Here is a 20721-nt window from a genome sequence, read left to right as displayed (position 1 = left end):
TAGCTTGGGCAGCCAGGAGCTTTGAGTAACAAAACATAAAGACACGGTACGAGAAAAAAAGGGCATATGTACTCAATGAGACCAAATGTTCCTCTAACTCGGTAGGTTAGAGGAGGTTTAGTTATGATCTGTTCTTAATGGCTTAATACGACAGATACTTGCTGTGAGGACTTGCCATTAAAAGGTTTTGTTGAGCTGGGAGCTGGATCCACACTCTGTCTATTTATTACCCAGCAGTACACTGGCCCTTTTCCACAGAAAAATGTCCCAAAGTGGCCAGTAAAGGGTGTGTGGGGAGCAGGTAATGGTACGCTCCCCCAGGAAGCTCTACCAGCATCTATATTTTGCTATCCAAAGGCCTTCTGAGTCAGAGGTGTGGTCTCACAACCCCACACTTTGAGGTATTTTTGTTCTCTGAATTTCTCAAATCACTTTTTGAATATGTGTACATTGATAGTATCCACCAGATGCTACAGCAAGGAATGACATCTTAAGTATATTTTTTGTGAAGGATCACATAATCACAGCATGGTTGAGGTTGGAAGTAAGTTCTGAAAGTCTTCTTGTCCGACCCCCCTGCTCAAGCAGGGCCACCTACAGCCAGTTGCCCAGGCTCGGGTCCAGATGGCTTTTGAACATCTCAAAGGATGGAGACTCCACAACCTGCCTGGGCAACCCCTTCTAACGCTTGGTCACCCTCACAGTGAAAAAGTGTTTCCTGATGTTCAGACAGAACCTCCTGTGTTTCAGTTTGGGGACATTGCCCCTGGTCCTGTCACTGGGCACCACTGAAAAGAGCCTGGCTCCATCCTCTCTGCACCCTCCCTTCAGGTATTTATACACATTGATAAGTTCCCCCCCCAACAAGCCTTCTCTTTTCTAGGCTGAACAGTACCAGCGCTCTCAACCTTTCTCACATCTGGTTGTTTGTTCTGAGCCTCCTCTGACAGTTTGAGGTGATGCCCATTAGCTTGCATTAAAGAGACAGTGAGAAGCAGTTTCTTACCCAGCCAACATACATCTTCTAAACATGTGTCATATGCTCCTTTGGGCACTGCTTTTCCAGGCTCAGGGGTCCTACCTCGTTTAGTCCTTCCACTTTATTGATCATCCTTGTTGTGTTTCTGACCCTTTTGGTTCCACCATGTCTTTTCTGAGCTGAGAGGACCAGAACGGTACACATGGTTCAAGGTACACCATGGACCCCTACAGGGACATCACGATGCTCTCTGTTTTCTTCAGTTTTCCTTTCCTAATGATTCCCAACATCCAGGTGCCAGGGAGCATCTGAAGCAGAGGTCTCCAGGAAGGATGCTGCAATCTGTATTGCTGAAATGCCAGAAACAAGGGGTGAGGATTCTGCAAGTAATAACTATCCTTTTCCATCAACAGTTTGAGTGGCAGCTGTGTGAACTGATTAACAGGAAATTCAAACTCTCTCTCTTTTATCTTTGAAAACCTGAGTTCAGGTTCAGATTCCCTCGTAAAGCAGCGAGACAGATTTGGGGTTTCCAAGCCCTCACTACTTGCCTACCAACATCATTAGGTGCTCAAAGAGTTAAAGCCTGGATCTGATGGTTTCAAATAAAACCTACAGAGACAAGGTAATTAAACCCATGCTTTCTACTTCCCATGCTAGTCGGAGTCAGGGCAAAGTGACACGCAGTGGTCTGAGCTGAATGAATCGCTTTCTGCATCAGCTCATCCAACAGCACAGTGAGCTAAAAGAGAAAGGGGGAGCTTTCTCTAAAGAGCAGGAGAGGGGGGGACTTTTCTGCCCAGTTTATCAGTCTGAGCAGCTCCAGGATGGGCGCAACAGAGCAGGATTGGCACAAGCAAGCAGGCACCAGCCCAGCTGCGCTACCCGACTTCATCCCCAAAGGGGTGCAGGGACCCTGCTAAGGTACTGCCCACCCACACCCAGGTGCTGTGCCCCCACAAGCTCTTATCTCCCATGGACTTGCAGCATGGGGATGGCCTTTGTCAGTTTGTAGAGCTGCTGTTGTTGACCAAACCCCTAATTTTCCTGGCAAATGCAATGACAAATGATGAAGCTTCAGTGTACTCTGGCTTACTAGAGTTACTAGTAACCACTCTGTTACTAGCTGTGGTGTAAATGTTGTAGGAAAACAACGTTTAATACCACCATCAGCGAATAAAATGGCTTTTTTGGTGGTATTTACAGGAAGGGCTCATTTCCTTTGAGTAAGTTTGCTTTGACGTTATTGGGAGATGTTTTGTGGCAGATATTTACACTCGGCTGAATTCCTGTGGCATCCTCCAAGTGCATTTGACACAGGCTTGGGGCCCAGGCTGCCAGAAGACAAAAGAGCACTTTGCACAGCACCTTATCAGTTTGTTGTGCTGACTGAGTGGTGTGATTACTTTTCCATGGCTGGGACAGCAGACTAACCCTCCCTGAACCATTAATCTCAGGACAGTTTGAACTAAGACAGATTTCTGTAAAAATAGACCGCAAAGAATGCATCAGAGACGAGAGGCTTTGCATCTTTTACAGCTTCTTGACCTCTTCTGGGTGAATTTTTTTACTAATGGGAAGGATTAAACGGAATATCCTGGTGCCTCAGTGCAATGCAGTGACCGATTTGCACAGCTGTTCTTAGTCATGTCTCCAAACAGCATGGCTGCTTGGGCTTTGTTATCGAGCACATAAAATAAGGGCCTGACTCATTGCTGCTTCAACTCAGTTTCTAACCAGTAGCTCAGGTTTTTGGGGTCTCACACTCAGCCCTGACTTACGGTCATTTTTTTGAAGCTTGGTTTCACTGGAACCAGGCTGGAGAAAAAATGGAGGAAAAGGGCAAGAAGGGAACACCTGAGAAGACTGCTATTTTCCTAGCATATAACTTTTGTCTAGTTGGTGATTAGTTGTGGTAGCAGGCCACCTGGGTCCAATAAATCACAACATTGAGTAATCATTGCCCACACAGTAACGTAAGATTCATGATAATGAAACAATTGAATATTAATGCAACATATCCTACGATTACAAAAATATGAAGTGCATGGGGCATGGAACAATTTGCCTCAAACTGGGAAAAAAGCCTCCTACTTTTTAAAACTGTATTTGTTATATAAGTTTATTTCTTTTGTCGGATATTTTATCTGACACCATAAAATAGAATATCGCTTTTATATTGTGGAGAAATGCACTCACCTTACCAAGTGAGTCTCAGAAGACTTCATAAATTTAAGAACTGGAGTAGTAAAGATTGCGGAATATGGAAGCGGTTCTTTAACTGGGACTTGTTTTGTAAGTGCAATAATCAGCTAAGTCTTCATCACAGATTACAATTAAGCATATATCAGTGTAAGTCCCTTTATTTTCATATCCTTTTAGCTACAACATCAAATTCACTGTTAAGTGGAATGAACGCGTAAGTAGTTACACCAGCTGAAGTGCTTACACCAGCAGGTATATATGCTAATTTAGAGAAAGAGGGAATTCAAATTTTACATCCCAGTATAATTTTTTGTGTATGTAAATCTTGGTTGCACTATAGTTGTTAGCGTGCTGCCTGTGCAAGGACTTGGCTGCAAAGGTGAAGAAAATATTCGTGCAGTATAATATTTGGACATTGGTCTAATGAATACAGATTCATTTTCTTGATTTGGTGAGTTTTCTGTTTGAAAAACCTTAACTGTTGGGGAATGCAAGAACAGGGGATCGGTCAAGATACATTTGAACATTCATTAGCTTAAATTTTCTTCCACTGGAACTGAACCAATGCCTAGCAACAATCTTATGGCCCAAAGCTGCGGGCAAAGAAATACTCAAGCAAACAGTAAAAGACATCACTATCTTATCCTCTATAATATTTTTTATTTAATTTCATTTAAAGAAAAAAAAGGAATTTGGTTGGGCTTTCACATTTTAAACCTCACACCAGCTGAAGCTGCTGCAGCATGAATCTTGCAACACCTGGGTGCTCATGCAGAAGTGGGTACTAGTGCAAAAGCGGGAATTTAACCATAGATCTAAATCTTCCAGCCTTTAAATACAGAAGGCATTTAAAAAGTAAATCTGCAGCGAGCAAGGGAAACAACCCCTTTGCTTCAGAGTCAGCTGCTCTGCAATGAGCACTATCTACTCTGTCTCCAGTGCCCGTAGCGGGGCCGGCTGCGGCTCTTTCTGGGGGCGGCACATTCTTTCCCCCGGCTGGACTATGAGCCGGTGGGTTCCGTTTCACCGCTGGAGCCTGACGGGTGTTTCAGCGTCACCTAACGAACTGGCCGGGCGGTGTCAGGAGCACCTGCAAGAGCCCGTCCTTTCCTCGGAGGAGAGCCCCGGGGACGCCGTTGCGTTGTGACCACCACCTAGCGGTGCCCTCGGCAGCCTAAAACCGACTTCAGCAAAAGGCTACGTGCACATAATTTACATGACCTTTCTTTACATTCGTGGCTCTTCGGTGTGGGTGCAAAAGGCTCGCTCGTTTTTCCACTTATGCTGCTTTTAACTTGTTCTTAACGATTCAGGGTGCTGACAAGGTCTCAGTAAATCACTTTAAAGCATCTTTTGAACCATTTCAAGTTGAAGCTGTTAAGAAGCCAACTGATAATGCACGAACTTCCACAGCCGTTACCGTTTAATGTCTGTCCCTTCATGGTGGTTTTCAGTAGCCAGCACACCCTTGATGAAAATGAATGGAGTCTCGAAGACTGAAGGCCAACTCATGTGGAAACCCCAGCAAACAGATCATTTTCTCCATACAGAGGAAGCTGGCCACAGTCCTGACTCTCCTAGAAACTGTCCTGACCTCACTTATTATCAGCATCCTTCCAGCACTCCCAGTAACTTTTAGGAAACCAAGTACAGCATAGCCCATCCACCGGGCTGGGACGCAGCAGGACCCCAGAAAAAGAGTTAGGATTAAAGAGCATGCAGTATGCAGCCAAAGAATAGGTTTGTGGGAAATGTTTATTTTTCAGTTTTCCAGCAGACTTCTCAGATCCCCTCCAGGTAGGTGTTAAGTCTACACTTTGTTTAGAGAAGAAGCCTGCATAGCTTCAAACACAGGGCAACAAACATGGGCAGGTAAAGCCTGAAAACAGCTTCACTGAGGATTACTGGGAAGTTTGAGAAAAAGACATAACAAATAATGAAGTCCATTAAATAAGCATGGTCAGTGGTTATAGTACCATGGTCAGCTTTCAGCAGCACAGAAACTGCCAGCCTTCTTAGGGTCCAGGACCTTAAGACCTGGAGGAAGAGCACTGACACTTATCTCACCAGCACGACTGAAGCCAATAGGAACAAGCTCCTGGAAGAACCATCAGAGGAAGAACGATACCAGCGGAGACTGGCTTTAAGATGTGCCCATGAACAGAGGATGTCTTCCCACCACTATGAACCGAGGAAATGGTGAGGGCACTCTACTGCCCAGAAGCAGGAAAATCCTGTGGCTTTGACTACTTCTGACAAGAAGTGTTCTGACCTTAGCGAGAAACTCATATAAGCTGATACATCTGTGGACAAAATTAATAGAATATGACTAAGATAAACTAGGCAATACCTGTATATTGCCTATGCATACTCGGCAACTATCCACCTCGTTAAATGTTATCCCAGATCATTCTGGAGCCGGATTAGCCATTTTAATGCAGTCAATTTTGCACAGATTTGTGCAGATCTGTGGAAGAGCGGGTTCTGATCATAGGCTGAAGCAGACCTGGATCTAGCAGGAGTGCTGCTGCACAAGCTCCTACACCTGCAGCTGGAAAGTGAGGGGCTGTAGTGTCCTGTGCAGTGGAGTGACCTGGTGTCAAGGATGCCAAAGAATGGCATTTGATATTGTATGTGACTATTGTCACACCCTGGTAAAATCTGGTAATGTTCACTACCCAGACCAGAGTTGGGATAGACAGCCCACCTGGTCTCTGGTTTAGACAGCCCTTTTACCCTGGCCTCTGCCTATGGGCTCGGCTTCTCCAGAGACCTGGGAACGCGGGCAGGGGATGGGATGCTGTGCTGCTCCCCGTGATGTCCTGTCCTCAATGCTGGCCTGCTTGGACTGCGCCTCCCAGCAGCCCCTGACCAGCCATGCCTGCCACAGCAGCTCCTCACAGGAGCAAAGGGAGCTGAGGGGTGTGCTGGCCCTGCACCATGCCCTCGCCCAGCACAGCCCGCAGCAGAGGCATCCGCTCCTCTGACTGGGAACTTGGTACCAAGAAATCCCAGGGGAAGCACCCTTACCTCTCCTGTTCCATGAACCTGCTCACGCCCCGATTTCTTTACAATATTAAATATTAAATTAATGATTTTATAACAAATTAAAAAATAATTATATAATTTAAATATAACCTGTATATACATACGGACAAGTAAATAAAAATTCAGAGATGGAGACCTGAAGTCAGGCTCACACTGACCAGGAGATGAGCGCTGGTGCAGAGCATGAGATGAATATGTTGACAGGGCACAGACACTTGCTTCCTTGAAACCTGGTTCATTCACATGCTGCTGCCCTGTGTCATATCAGAGACTGACATAGCCATGGCTAAGAGCAGTCCCTCTGTGAAAGACACTAGGTTGCTCCTTTATTCCTTCATCTCAAAATGTCTCGCAGTGAAGCTGTTGGCAGGAAAAAAGTCAATGAAGCAGCAGTCACTTCAACTGATGATGAAGGCATTGACCGAGAGCTCCTATAATTCAATATCTCCAATAATTACATCCACAGTTGTATTTTATTGTAGGTGACATCATTATAATCCATCACTATAAGGACTATAAAAGCAAAATAAAGGTTTGGTGGGGGAATTACTACATCTACAACTGCTCATTGTATTTTTCTTCATAGTGGCTGGCTGGCCTTCCACAAACAAATTATCAGTCCCACTTTTTAGGGATTGTTCGGAGCAGAAATTTCTGTCCAGCCCTCTGCTCCCTGTCCTGCTGGTTTGCCGTCACCTCCGCGTAAGAGAAAAACAGGTTTCCAGCCTGAAGAAGATGCAGGTTTATGTGGGGATTTTACCACCAGAGGTCAGCGCACACCTCATTAAGTACCAGCTGTTCCTCTCTACTATCATCTAAATTAAAGAGGAAAGGCCTGGGCATCCCTGGAGCCGGAACGGCCACCCTTCAAGGACGCAAATTAGCCGCGGTGAGCACAGATGGGGCTGACATCCTTTTAAATGGGGCGAGAAGATTTTCTGTGCAATTCAGGCAGGTCGGCCAGGGGGTGGGATTATTCATTACTGTGTAAGCAGCTCTCCCTTTCCCACCGGTATAACGACACGGAGAATGCAAACCATACCTTTGTTGTGCAAATTAAATGAGAAGCCCAGGTCTGGAGTTTAAGATTGCTCTGTGATATCTACAGAAGCATGGCACCATCGATCTGGACTTCACTGATAAGAGGGTTTCTCTCCCTGCCTGGAGCCATTTTCCCAAGTATGGTACTCTCCTTCCTCCTTTCTGGAAGCCATGTTCAAAATATTCAATCCTTTCTCCCTCTTCCCCAAGAAAACCCAAACCCAGTCTCAAAGCACTGTGCAATAACAGTCGTAAAATGCAAACTAAATTGTATTGCTTATACAGATTGAGTCTAGAAATAGTTTTGAAAATATGATGCCTTGTAATGGCACAAACCTTTTCCTCATCTTTCCAGATGTTTTTGGTCTGGTGATCTTATGTCTAAATATTAAAAGGAGTCAAAGACAAAGTATCATGGGAGTAATTGTTTTTTTGCTGGGGTAGTCTGACAGTGTAGCATGAAATATTTATTCTTTGACATAAACTTGTTCATTTCAAAATAGGTATGTAGGCATATAGTGTCTTTATCCTACATTGGGGAATGTCTCCCTTACTTAATTCCAGGAAGCTCAGGGCCCAAGGCCTTATTTTTGTGTGCAGTGCTGTCAGGCTGACCGATGCCATGCTTCTGCCTCAAGCGCCAGCACAAGCTGCAGAGCAGCTCTGCACCTCTGCAACAGAGAAAACCCACAGCAAACAGGACTTAGCTCTTCTGCACTGTGTACCTAGGGATGGGTCTCTATTGCCTGCAGCCTTTGTGCTTCGCCAAGTGCTTTAGCTGAGCCTGGCGTAAGCATATCTGCCCATTGGTTTTAACAAGGACGAGACTGGGTTTTTTAATTTGGTCAGTGCAAAGGAAGTTTGTGAGATTATCACTATTCAAACTATCTTTGACCTAAAACACAATTGTAGGTCCCACCCCAAGTTTAGATGGGGACATGAATGCTACACCTCCAACCACAACCTCCTCATGCAATATGCATAGCAGAGGCACAACTTAAAATCAGTTTAGATCCTGTGAATGCCCAGGTGTGACCATATAGATGTAGCAGGGCTGTCTGAATGCAGCCAGCTGAGTACAGCACCTGTAACACCTCAAATGGGGGCACCTGAGACATTTGCAGGAAGGTTAATCCTCTCTTGACCACAAAGCTTCATACACCTGCTCTGAATGATCCAGACCTGTGGCCAGGTTTGCACTCCTCCTGTTTGATGTAAATGGATTGACAAGCCATTGGCCAACTGGCTGGAGACCAGTGGAGGGACACCAAGACAGTTAGGGGCCTGGAGCATACCGTGTACGAGGAGAGGCTGAGGGAGCTGGGTTTGTTCAGCCTGTAGACATCTGTGGGGAGATCTGTCTGCATCCTCCGCTACTTCATGTGTGAGAAGGCAGAGTCAGGCTCTTGGAAGTGCCCAGAGAGGCTGTGGAATCTCCATCCTTGGAGCTGTTCAGAATTTGTCTGGACATGGTCATGAGCATCCTCTTTAACTGCAAAAGTCACCCTGGGCTAGGCAGGAGGCTGGACTAGAGGAGTTCCAGAGGTCCCTTCCAACACAAATTACACTTTGATTCTGTTTTTCACACAAACATTTGGGGAATGGCTGTTCTTTCTAAGAACACTGGCATTCACACATGACTATACGTGTATAAAGCAGGGGAACCTAGTATTGCTTGGTTATTATTTCTCACTTGCTTTTGTTATTCATGGCCCCCTTGGGCAAAGAGAGTAAGTCAAAGAGGGGAAATGCTCCTGGTAACACCGGCTACCTCTCATCTGCCATGAACACCAAGTGGTGGAAGTGAATATTTTATTATGAACCACTGTAAATTGATATTTGCTTTTAGGAATTGTTTCACACCTTTTCTATGTAACTGCCTTGGCTGTCTGTGTTTCAGGTAACTGTGTCTGTTAATTATATAAAGCACACAAACCCCAAAGAGAGAGTGCTTAACATGCATTTAACCCAGAAATTGTTGTTGAAGCCCTGATGCCTGAAAACTTTTTTTCCCCAGGTAATTTAATAAAAGAGAGTAGCACTCACCGCAAGCCTAGTGGGCAAAGTGGTGCTCCACAGAGTATTTCTGGTGTCAGCATTAAAATATACAAGAGGCCTCCCATGGTATGCAGGGGATTACGATCAATTCATTTGCACTACTTTTGTGTTGAATACTTCCAAGCTGTGAATACGCCAATCAAGAGGAAAGCAAAAGTTGATGTAAATTTCCTATGTAAGTGCAATACTTGTTTTTTGTTTCATCTTTGCCTTTCACACATGACTCTCTTTCTGAAGTTCCTCAACAGCCTGAGTACCCCTCACGGGAAGCACGTGTGCTTATGGATTGGCACCATGGGAGAAATTGGCATCAGAGGAAAAACGTGATTATGAATTGGCACTGTGCAGATCTCAGATGCCTGGCTAGGAATGAAAGGTACCTTAAAACCCTTGAGCTCAGCACCAAACATCTGATGGGCAGAATACGAAGGCACTATGCTGCCAGCTCTCTGTGTACATCTCCATTAGCTCTTCCTGCTCTGGCTTTATTCCTAGGGGACCTTTCCACAAATGAATTGACTTTCCAATTTTTTTTCTAAAATCCTGGCCCACCTGGGAACACTAAAGGAAGATCAGATTGGCATAGAGCCCTTGCAACTTCCAAACCTTTTCCATATGCAAACCAGTAAAAAGAGCCAGTGAAAGTATTGACCCTTTTCTGTGAATAAGCCAACCAAACAGCCTTCCTGTGCTTGCTTTTTTGAGTTGTTGATACACCCACATACATATGTCCACATCCAGACGTAGAGCCACAGATCCCAGTTTGAAAACCGATTTTCCTGAAGGCTTTCTCTGAAGGCAGTCATTGCTAAACATTGCAGAAATATAAAAAAAGGTGACTTTGAAGACACATGTCAGTTGAAGAAGTTTCTTACTAATCTGAGGCAGTTAGAAAATGACTCATTCATACAAATAAGAACACATATTTCTCATAACCCTTTATCTGGTATAGTGTAAAGGTAGATATCAGTCAAATATGCCAAGTCCTTTTCAACCTCCTCTTGCATCCTGACCTTGTTTAAACATTGTGGTATCAAAAAGCAGAACCCCACAGGCTGACTGTGCACAGACCCAACAGTAGTCCCTTCCGTAAGTTTTACTTTGCCTGCTTCTTCATTTGTGCACCTAACTTGAAAATGCCTTGGAAATGCTTTCTTTAGAAGAAAGAAAATAAATCTGTTGAACTGTGAAAGGAATATATGGAGATGGGGAATAAAGGAGATGGCAGTGCACTTGCAATGCTCATGCTGCAAGCTCTCTGCAGAGCTGTGCTGTCAGACAATGTTCAAGCCCACTCTCCTGCCTATTTTTAAGAGCTAGCCTCTCTAAAACCTCCTATCTTCCTTTCTAACTATAGCACAGACCAATAAGGTAAAGCACTTATGAGTCAAACTTTTATACCCTTGCCTTTTTTCTAACCACTTGTTTTATGGGAATTTTTTCTTTTTAAAGGGATTTCTTCTCAGGGCACCCAAATTTAAGCAGCAGCCTTGCAGAACTGCAGGCAGCTGAGTGATCCCAGAGGATGCGCAGGCTTGCTATAAAAGGAGGTTTTATTTTTAAGGAAAATAAGGATGGGGAATGTTTTCTGTAGGGTTATGGAACAACTGGTATATGAGCAGGGAAGATGCTGTAAGTTGGCCTACAACAACCTAGAGGGACTTTTTATTTTTAATCTTGGTAGCGTGATCATCTCCTGGTGTTTGAAGTCATTAAGCAGTCTGCTGTTCTTGAAATAGTGCAATTTTGCTAAGGCTGTTTTCTGTTATTTCCCTTGGTTTGAATCTTGGTAAGATTTATCTGGGCATTTGTTAGTTTTGTTTCCTTTCCCTTGCAGAGGGAGGGAGTGACTCTGAGGCTAGAAACTGCCTCTTCAAAATGAAAGCTGGGGCTGTCTTTGGTATTTGGATAATTCAAAAGAAAGGAAAATAAAAAAGGGTTTTCTACAAAAATCTGTATCCCCTTGTGTGGGTTGGCAATGGCTTCATCTTAAGTGGATTCCCCTTTTCTCTTCCTTCTCTGTCATTTTATAACTCCAGGACAGTAACTTGACTTTCACATCAGTTGTATACTTTTGCTTAGCCCATGCAGGTGGTGGGGAAGGGGCACAGGACAAGATGATTGCTCAGTGTCGGCTGTTTAAAATACAGGATTGAATTACTGCTGCATTTCCCCCTCAGTATATTACATGATCACTTGAAGTGTTAGAGAGCATTGTCTTGTTATTGTTTCTGAGTAACTCTTACGCAACTGAGGGTGCAGAATAGAGGACAAAACAGGAAAGCAAACAAAAATAGAACTAGAAACCTTTTCTGGAATCTGCTTATTCTACTACTATGTATTTTCTGCCTCTCAAGTATTTTTTGCAGATATTCCATATCAATTGTATACTGCTAAACAGAAGATCCATAAGGGATCAGGATCTTTGCTGTTAGTAAAATAGTCCCATCAAATTGAAAGGCACGGCTTTTTTTTCCCCCAAAACTATTTGACTCCTGTTGTGCTTTACCTTTATGATTAATGTTGCATTTGCCTGATGCAGCTAATTGCAGCAGCAATTAATCCAAAGCTTTTGTCCTTAAATCTGTTTGTAAGATAACTAACTTTGTAAGCATTTCTATGCTGATAGTACCACACCAATGGTATATATACTTCAGCAATTTTTTTTTACAACATTTGCCCTTTGCTATTTATACTGTGCAATCAGCCATGTGGGTAATTAATTTTGTTTTCTTTCAGCACATGGGTGACTGAATTGTTATAAAGCATGTGCGTTCCTCAGGTCTGAGCAGTTAAATTTGCTGTGAATGCCCCAGTCTGTTTGTGATTATGGTATTCAGACCAAGTAAAGCCATCCCTCATGTTCACAGGTACCATTACCTGGCTGTGCGAAGGACTGAGGGACTGAACAGAGGCCAATCCAAAGCAGTTTAGAAATATTATGTTATCTTCTGTGGTGTTTTGTTGGGTTTTTCCCCCCCCCAAAAAAATCCAGAATGAGCAGACAGAGAAAAAAATCTGCAGCTTATCTCTTTTTTTAGTAGGTAAATGTCTTGCCATCTGGGAGATGAATAGATTGTGACAGAGAGAAGAACGATGCTTTGCCAAATCCTCATCTGAATATTGTATTGCAAAGCCTTATGCCGTCTTCCAAAATTACCACCTTTGAAGTCAGAGTGGGTAGCAGTCAGCTTCAACTGATGGCTGCCTCTGGGCTAGATTTTTCTTGTGTTTGCTACAAAGGAGATAGGGCTGCAAACAGTTGGACTTGTGCTTATCCGATATACCTCTCCACACTCCAGGGAAGAGCAGGACATCTCCAGGCACTGCTGTTGTAAGCTGTAAGCCTCTAGGGTGTTTTGTGAGGCAAAACTGGTCCAAACGCTTCTGGGGAGACAGCGTTGCTTAAGACATTTCCTGAACCCTTCTTGCAATGTGTGCATAGCTGTAGGAGGAAGGGGATGACCCACCAGTGTATGGAAAGGAGGATACTGAAAGGACAGGAGCCTCTGGCACGACCACGGATGAGGTTGCCCTCCCTGAGGAAGCAAGTTGTCCTGCTCCATCCAGGCCCACAAAATCTGCTCTGAACAAGACTCTCCTAGACACTAAGCCAGTCACAAAATGGCATCAAGCTAAAATGACCCTCCTGGAGTCCGGGTAGATCGAAGCGTCTGATCCTGCTGTAAATATCATGAGATGAAGGTTGTCCAGCTTTGGTTTACATATAATTCTCCATGTAACTATGGAAATAACCTTGTGTTCACCCACTTCATTGTTCATACGAGTTTCCAGACAAGCTTTCAGCCCATTACCTTTCTCATCTGAGCCTTTCCTTATCTATTGCTATCACCTGAAATGTTAACAAAAAATTTCCTGTAAAGGAATGTAAATAAGTTATATGTATCTTATTATTTTTTGACAGTCATCCTAAAAGTTTACAAGACATATTTTTTTTTCCTTTTTCTTATTTGCTGGAAATTGCCCTAGCTTTGTTGCTACAGAAATAAATTGTAACAGATGTCCCAGCACCCACGTGGAGCTATGAGAACATCACATCCAGGGACAGTCCAGAAGCTCGGTGGAGGCTGGGACCTCAGCAAGTGGTTTGGGCTCTTTTTGCAGTGGGTAATTTACTTTAGGTAGAACAAGGCGAGACCCCCTAGCTCTTGCAGAAACAGCTGCTCATTTGTGGTCCCTCTGTTTCCGGACACCATAGATGTGGTGAGCAGCCCCAACCCAAACAAATTCAGCCCAGCAGTGAAAACCAGGCATTTCCTATTCTGGGTTGGGCAGCTACTAGCACCAGCTAATTTTTTTTCCTTTTTGTGTCATTGCTTATCTGGCAATAGGTAATATTATGTGCCTCAGGAGGTGCTGTGAAGCACAAGTAATCTCTGTTTGTAAAGCACTCCAAGACACTTGACTGAAAGCCAGTAGGAAAGTGTCACCCCTGCCTACCAGCAGAGCTAGGACCTGCACAACAGCTTGGCTCTGGAAGCAGTAATTTCTGCGTAATGACATGCCAATGGTTGCTTACTATACCTCAGAACAGCTAGCTGTATAAGGCACATGCCCTCTTTGGAGTGGCAATCTGACACGTTTGCGCACGGAGGCTTTATCAGCAGTAATGGGCTGTACATAGCAGCAGCAGGTGCCTGAATGAGAGAGTAACCTTCCACTCTGAAAAAGTCAGAAGTGGCCACTCTGATGGCTCACCTGGCCCAAAGTGGATCTTAAATATTCCCACTGTTATTTCCGTGTATGCCCAGAGCACTTAAAAGACCCCACACAGATCAGGACCCCGCTGCATCAAGAACCATCCACAGGCAGAACAAAGATCGTGGTGGCCCAGGCAGCTTGTTATCTCAGACAGGAGGCAACACATGGATGCAGGTGGAATGGAAAATAGAAGGAAACAAGGAGACGGCATCAGACAGTACAAGTTATGTCACCCTGTGGTCTTAACTGTTTTCCAAGCATTTGCTGGCATCCCTGCAAGAAAGTCCTGCCAGGGTCAGATACAAAAGGGGAATGGGAAGGGGGAATGCTATGTTTCTCTGAATGCTCCTTGGTGAGCTGGGCATCTCGCATTGAAGCTGGGGGGCACAACACATGGCTGCTGTTCAGGGTGAATGAAACTACAAGCAGTTAGACAGTCTTTGACCAACAGAGGGGAAACAATAGAAAAGCCACAGGAGACAGCAAAAATACTAGGTGGACACTTGCTGGATGACCTGGGAGACTTTTAAAATAAGGTTCAAAACAGTGAGGGAAAAAATAGTATCTTTCTCCCCAGCTTCTCCTGTGCCCAGCCAAAGAGGCCTTTGCTATATGGTCTCTATAATCGATTAGAACTGTATCAAATAAATATTTGACTCTGTCATCTCTCTTTCCCTCAAAAGGAGACAGCTTGTAGTTGCTGAATACTGGCTGCCTGCTTGAGCTGCAGAACAGTGTATGCTCGGGCAGAGGCAGGGTGCGCAGGGGATGCTTTTCAACACAAGCCGGTTAGAGCTGATATCATTAACATTTCCTTAGGTGTTTGACACTTTCTAGGAGGATTAAAAAAAAAAAAAACACCACAATTTTTCTGCTTTCTCACTCTTGGTCTGAGCTTGAGCATTTTTGGAAGCAGATGCAAAATTAAGTTTTCTTAAGTTTTGAATGAAAACATGTCTTTGGGTCCTGTTGAGCAGTCCCCTGAGAACAGCAGCATCCTTTTAAAAAGTACCACACGTTGCATCACGTTGCATCAGAACGACTCATCAGAAAGAGCTCTTCAGTTTATCCCAGCACTTAGCATCTCCTTTTTTTTTCTGCTACACAAAGGAGATGTTAAGCTAGGCACAAAGCCCACCCGAATCCACATCAAGCCTCTTCAAGAAAGCAAACTCTCAGCCACTGGCCTTATTGCGAGTGCCCCGCTGACTGGCTCCCCCCTGCCCTGTGTCCGACTGATGACAGAAATCAGGGATGTGTCTCAAAGGTCCCAAGTGCAAGGCTGTGCTCAGCGAGCAGTGCCTCAGTCAGGCAGAGCCTCCTTCGCTTATTGAAATGCCATTCTAATAACACCAAGAGACTGCAGAAGGTTAACTTGTTATTTAATTTAGCATACCTTTATTGTAAGTAGCTGGCATACAGAAGATCAGAATTAGCCTTTCTTTGTATGATAAAATGATGATAAAATTCACTAGGACTGAAATGAGTTTCTGCATCAGACTAATACACAACAGATATGTGTCAATGTGCCACATTTCTGTGAGTACGCTGTTCTCTGTGCTCTTTAAATTTGTTGTATGTGTATAAACACTTAATACTTTAAAAGGAAAATGTACATACATACACATATATACTGGTAGATGGGGGAAGTAAATTCTTAACATTTCACAAAATACTCTTTCTGAGTAATTATGCAAAGCCATTCACTGTTTAGTAGGTTGGTTTCGTAACAGACCAGTTCGACTGTAGTGGGTTAGAACATGCCAATTAAGAAGACAAAGAAACATAATTCTGCTTCATAAATTGGCTATTTACCATGAAAACTTTGCAACTTGGGAAGTCTGAACAGTTCTGCAACAGACAGTATGTAAGAAAAGCAATGTTCTGATTTAAATTGAAGCCTCCCATACCCCCAGCAGGAAAATGTCTGTATTAACTGCAGCTCTGCTTGTAACAAATGCCAGCTACACATTTATCAAAATTTTTAAAGTAGTGAGCACATGAGTTGTGTTCGGAGAGTTTGAATGAAATCTGAGTCGTGCTGTGTCTCTGGCATTTGAGAGAGAGAGAGAGAAAGCAGAGAGGGAGAAAGACCGGTCCCTGGGGCTGCTGATTAGGGCACTCGCTGGATATAGGAAGGAGGAAGCAAGATTGGAGTGCCTGCGCCAAAACATGTGTTAGTATTTTATCTTAAAAGTTCACTGAAGAAATGTTTGGCATCTTCATATTCCACAACTCACAGAGGGATTTGAACTCTTGCACGAAGACCAAAATTTGCATCGAGGCTGAGAGCCCTGGCTGAAAGCAGGGGTCCCCGGAGCAAGCACGGGCAGTCCCGAGGAGCGGGGGGATTTGGCACACCCCAGAGATACTCCCAGCGACTTCCCCCGTCCTGACTGCTGGCACTCAGGGACCCACTTATCTCTTCCTGCAAGTCTTACGGGCAGTCCCAGAGCTGAGCTTAAGGCTGTCGATCCTGTTACCAGATCAGGTCCGAAATTCTCAGGCACTGTCACACTGAGCCTGCTAGCAGTCAAATGACATGCTTCTGAAAATGTCGCTCTCTTGTCTTTATCCACAGGCTGTTCTCTTTCCCTGTCCTTGCTATCTGGCTTGTCACACTGCCCCTGCAGCCTGCTCCTCTGCTCCTGCATGACCGCCCTCCCCTGAATTCCCACCTTATCCACAAATCCAGGCAGAGCTGAATTCACTCCACAAACTGAAGATACCCAAAGCTCCCGGAAGCGCTGCTGGAAATCCCCTCCCACGTACACAAGAGCTCCTTGAGGACCAAGAATAAACTTCTGAAGCATTTTCTTTCTCTTAAATCTTGTCTGCACATGATGAGGATGCAGCTGCCAGCTTGACAAGTGGGAAAGAACCACTGCGAGGTGTGAGGTGCAGGGTGCCTCTGCCAGCGTGGGGATACCTGGGGCAATAGCAAATAGAAATAGCAAAAGCAACAGCTCTCTTACAGGAATGGCAGCTATTTCCACTACTGTGACCCAGGATGAAAGTTTGGGTGGATTGCTCCATTCTCACTCTGCTGTGAAAAATTCACAGTAAGTCTTTGCCTCTTAATTTTAAACATTGAACTACTACTTGCCTTCAGGCTTGGCTTCTTTAGAATACAGTTGGATTCTTTTCTTTCCTCAAACTTTAAGTTAGAAGAGATGATTTTCTCATATAGTCACACAATCTCAGGTGCCACAGACTTTAAGAAAAATTATATGTATACGTATTCCTATTTATATCCTGAAACTTGTGGTTAAATCACAAGAGTTGGCATCATTGGCTCTCGGAGTACCTGGACTCTTTTTCATGTGAGGACAAAGCTTTATGCACCTCGTCTTTGATTTCACTCCAAACACAATTACTCCCTTGTTGGTCACGTAAGAGAATAAACATAGCTCCATAGAGTTCAGCATGTCCTTTATTTTCATTGAATGGAGATGAGTCAGTTTACAAATGAGATCTTGGCTCTTAAAATCAATTCACTGAAAGCTTAAATGCAGTCTGTGCCATGGGAAAAATGCTGGAAAAGATTGGAGACCTCTGCTCTGGTTATATCCGGATACCTGCTGTCAGATCTCATCATCCTTAGGATTGCAGCATAACAGGAAGGCTAAGCATGTATTTTCCATCACAAATGCCATTAGGAACATCAGAATAGAGCCTTTGATAACAAACTCAGTGGCAACACTCACAAGTCACAAACCAGCTAAAAAGAAAAGACTACTAGAGAGATTTATTCAGGAAAACAATTAAGAAGAGTTGAAAGTGGCTAGTGCTCCCTAAGGAGAACCAAAAAGTACTTTGTTGGAGGCAGATTGTTACAGAAGGCTCAAGGTACATCAAGGATTAGAAGACAGGTAGGTATCTGGGGCAAAAAGACCCAGATTTGTGGCCCCACAATTGAGATGCCCAATTAGGAGCACAGGCAATGAAGAGAGAGAAGCTCCTCCAAGGAACAATTCATAACTCAGATGGGACAAGCTGGGGCCAATACCTTTGTAAGGAATACATTCCTAGTGTCTGCATCTCCAGCTCAGTGTGTGAACTTCATGTAAGGCCCTAGTTAATCTGTTTTGGTTAGACATACCACTCAGTTAAAGCCATTGCAGTCACACCTGTAAAGAGGTGCTCACCGTGATATGCTTCAGTCTTCTTTGCAACTTACAAACTCAGCTAATACAAGACAGTCTAATACTACAACATCTGCTCTCCCATTTTGAGTAGCACCAATGGAATTATGTGTCTCTATACGGACATCATGCCAGAGCAATGTATGATGTATTAGATGATGACATAAGGAAACCAAACCAGTGTAAAGTGGCTGGCTAAAATAAAAGCATTCCTCTTTTCAATCTTTTAAATTCTTACCACTTGCCCCGTTGTACTTTTACTGGCATGGGTAACGCTGAGCTGATATTTTGATAATGGCTTTTGGTGCAAATCTTTCCTGGAGCTAATTTCATAGCTCATGGCTGGAGCTAAAGCAGTTTATAGAAGGAAAAATGCTTTGCTGACTGCTTTTAAAACTCCTGCAGAACTGACGATGGTCACACCCAAAACGGTTCTTACTGAACCAGAAAGGCCAAGCTGGCACCTTCCCTGCTGCAGCTGCTCTCGGGAGGAGACGAAGACATCCTCACAGCAGCAGCAGCAGCAGCCCCACGGCTCTCACACCTCCTGAATCTGCTTGCAAAGTGCTGATAAGAAAAGGCACAGTGCCCTGGCAGAAAGCCCGGGCTGGGCTGGATTTGACAGGCCACTGGAGTTACTTCCTTGCGATTTATACCCTCAAGACCAACACGTCATGGAGGAGGAAACGCAAAGACAAGCTTCCAAGGACAAGGTCACCGTACTTGCCAGTAGCAAAGGCAGAAATAGGAACAACACTCCTTTCTCTCCCAATACCATAATTATTCTGAATAGCTTTATACCGTGAGTGTCATTAGGACACTGGTGGGCAGAGATTATGACAATTAAAAGACAACAGCTACTGGAAGATAATGTGGAGAAGTTACGAACAAAGTTTTCAGAAAATGGCAAGGAAATGACAAGTTTAACCATGAGTGAAACAGAAGCCTGAGCTGGAACTGATCACACTTCTGAAACCAGCGTCAATATGAAAGAAAAATCTGCAAGAAAGGAAATTTCAGATTAATTGCTCATTTGGTACTCATTTCAGGGAGGGGAAATGACAGTCTGCAGTGAGAACCGATCGGTCACTTCTCCAGCTCCACAGCAGCCTGAAACATGAATACCACGACTGCAGCTCACCAGGAGAGCCCAGGCCTCTGGATAGATGTGCTTCTCCTGGAGCTCTGGACGTGTAGCTCCTGCACTTGAGAGACGCCGAACGAAGGATTTCCTGCTACCACACCACCCACAACAGAGCCCAAAACGCTCAGCATAACCTACAGTGTCTGTCTCAGTATCGGGAAGTGAAAATCAAGAGTGATTAGTATGCGCAGCCATGAATGCACAGCTGAAATAAGCCAACCAGTGGCATTAAATCTGCAGTAAATAAAAGAAGCAGAGCCAAGAGACAGGGAGAGGGGAACCCCTCTCCTCCCCTTCCCTCAGGAGGAGACCAAAGGCTGGTGCAAGTCTCTCTGAGGTGAAGGGGAACAGCTGTGTGTTGTTAGTGAGCCCCTCTGACTCCTTTATTCTAACTCAGCTCTTAACACAGTAGCAGTGCAGTTTAAGGGACAACAGAAGATATATAAGGAAACCAAAAGAGGACTTTTCAGGGGCTTTTTTTTTTTTTTTAGGGCATCCAGGATGCTTCAAAGACTGTTCATATGAGTGCGGAAAGCAGCAGAAAGGCATCCACTCATGGAGAATGAAAAAGCTAATGGCAGCAGAAAATACTGTTTTAATGAATGCAAAGTGTCCATGTGACTGGAAAGCCCTTAAATGAAAAGGGTTAGTAATTACCAACAAATAAGTAATACGAGGAAAAATATTCTCTGTGGTCTGGAATGTTCAGTCATAGCCTTTCATCCATCCTTCACGTATTTAAAACTAAATTGACTGATTGCTATTTTCTCTGTTAAGAAACTGGGAGTAAGGGAAGAGGCAGGATAGGGCATAACCCTTCAAGTCAGTGGAATATGAACCGAGACAGGCAAGAGGCAACGGTTCTTCATCCCATGCCATGTTGCTAAACCTCAGATTTGAAGTCTTACAGCATATGCTGTCAAACATAGCACACATTTGTTCTGCAGGAAGAGGCCCCTCAGTGTATCAGATCTCTCCCCTCCCAACATGCACCCAGCAGTCTCCCCACCCAGGAGCAGCTCCAAGTGACAACCCTCAAACCTTCCCATGGTTTCTTCCCTTGATGTTAGCCAAAGCAATGGTGGGGTGAAATTGTCACCAGAGTTTTCCTTGGCTGCCTGGGGAGAGAAGGAGGGTTCAAGGGGGACAAGAGTTTGGACCAAGGACTGCTGGTCTAGACAGTCACTCTTTCCTCTCTGTAGCTTAGCTAATATTCAACCATTGAATAAACAAAGCCATGCGACTGGTACGGATTTTTATTTGATGAGGGAATCATTAGCAAGTGTATGTCTTTCCAAGACCTCTCTTACCTGCAAAGCCACTTTGAGATTGTGAGAAGGATGCATTTGTGTATCTTGCTTAATAAAATGTCTGCCACA

The 20721-nt window shown here is 44.2% G+C and overlaps 1 long non-coding RNA gene across 1 annotated transcript; it reads left to right on the top strand.

Annotated features, from left to right (window-relative positions):
* The first annotated feature begins 15919 nt into the window (after positions 1-15919).
* Positions 15920-20721, top strand: LOC128142631 (uncharacterized). The gene is made up of 2 exons (XR_008235461.1): positions 15920-17115; positions 19834-20721. It is a non-coding gene; the product is annotated as an uncharacterized LOC128142631 (long non-coding RNA).

Source organism: Harpia harpyja, chromosome 6, assembly GCF_026419915.1.
Source record: "Harpia harpyja isolate bHarHar1 chromosome 6, bHarHar1 primary haplotype, whole genome shotgun sequence".
NCBI classification, from domain to species: domain Eukaryota; kingdom Metazoa; phylum Chordata; class Aves; order Accipitriformes; family Accipitridae; genus Harpia; species Harpia harpyja.
Note: the sequence above shows the minus strand (reverse complement) of the source record. Positions and strands in the feature narration are given on the sequence as shown.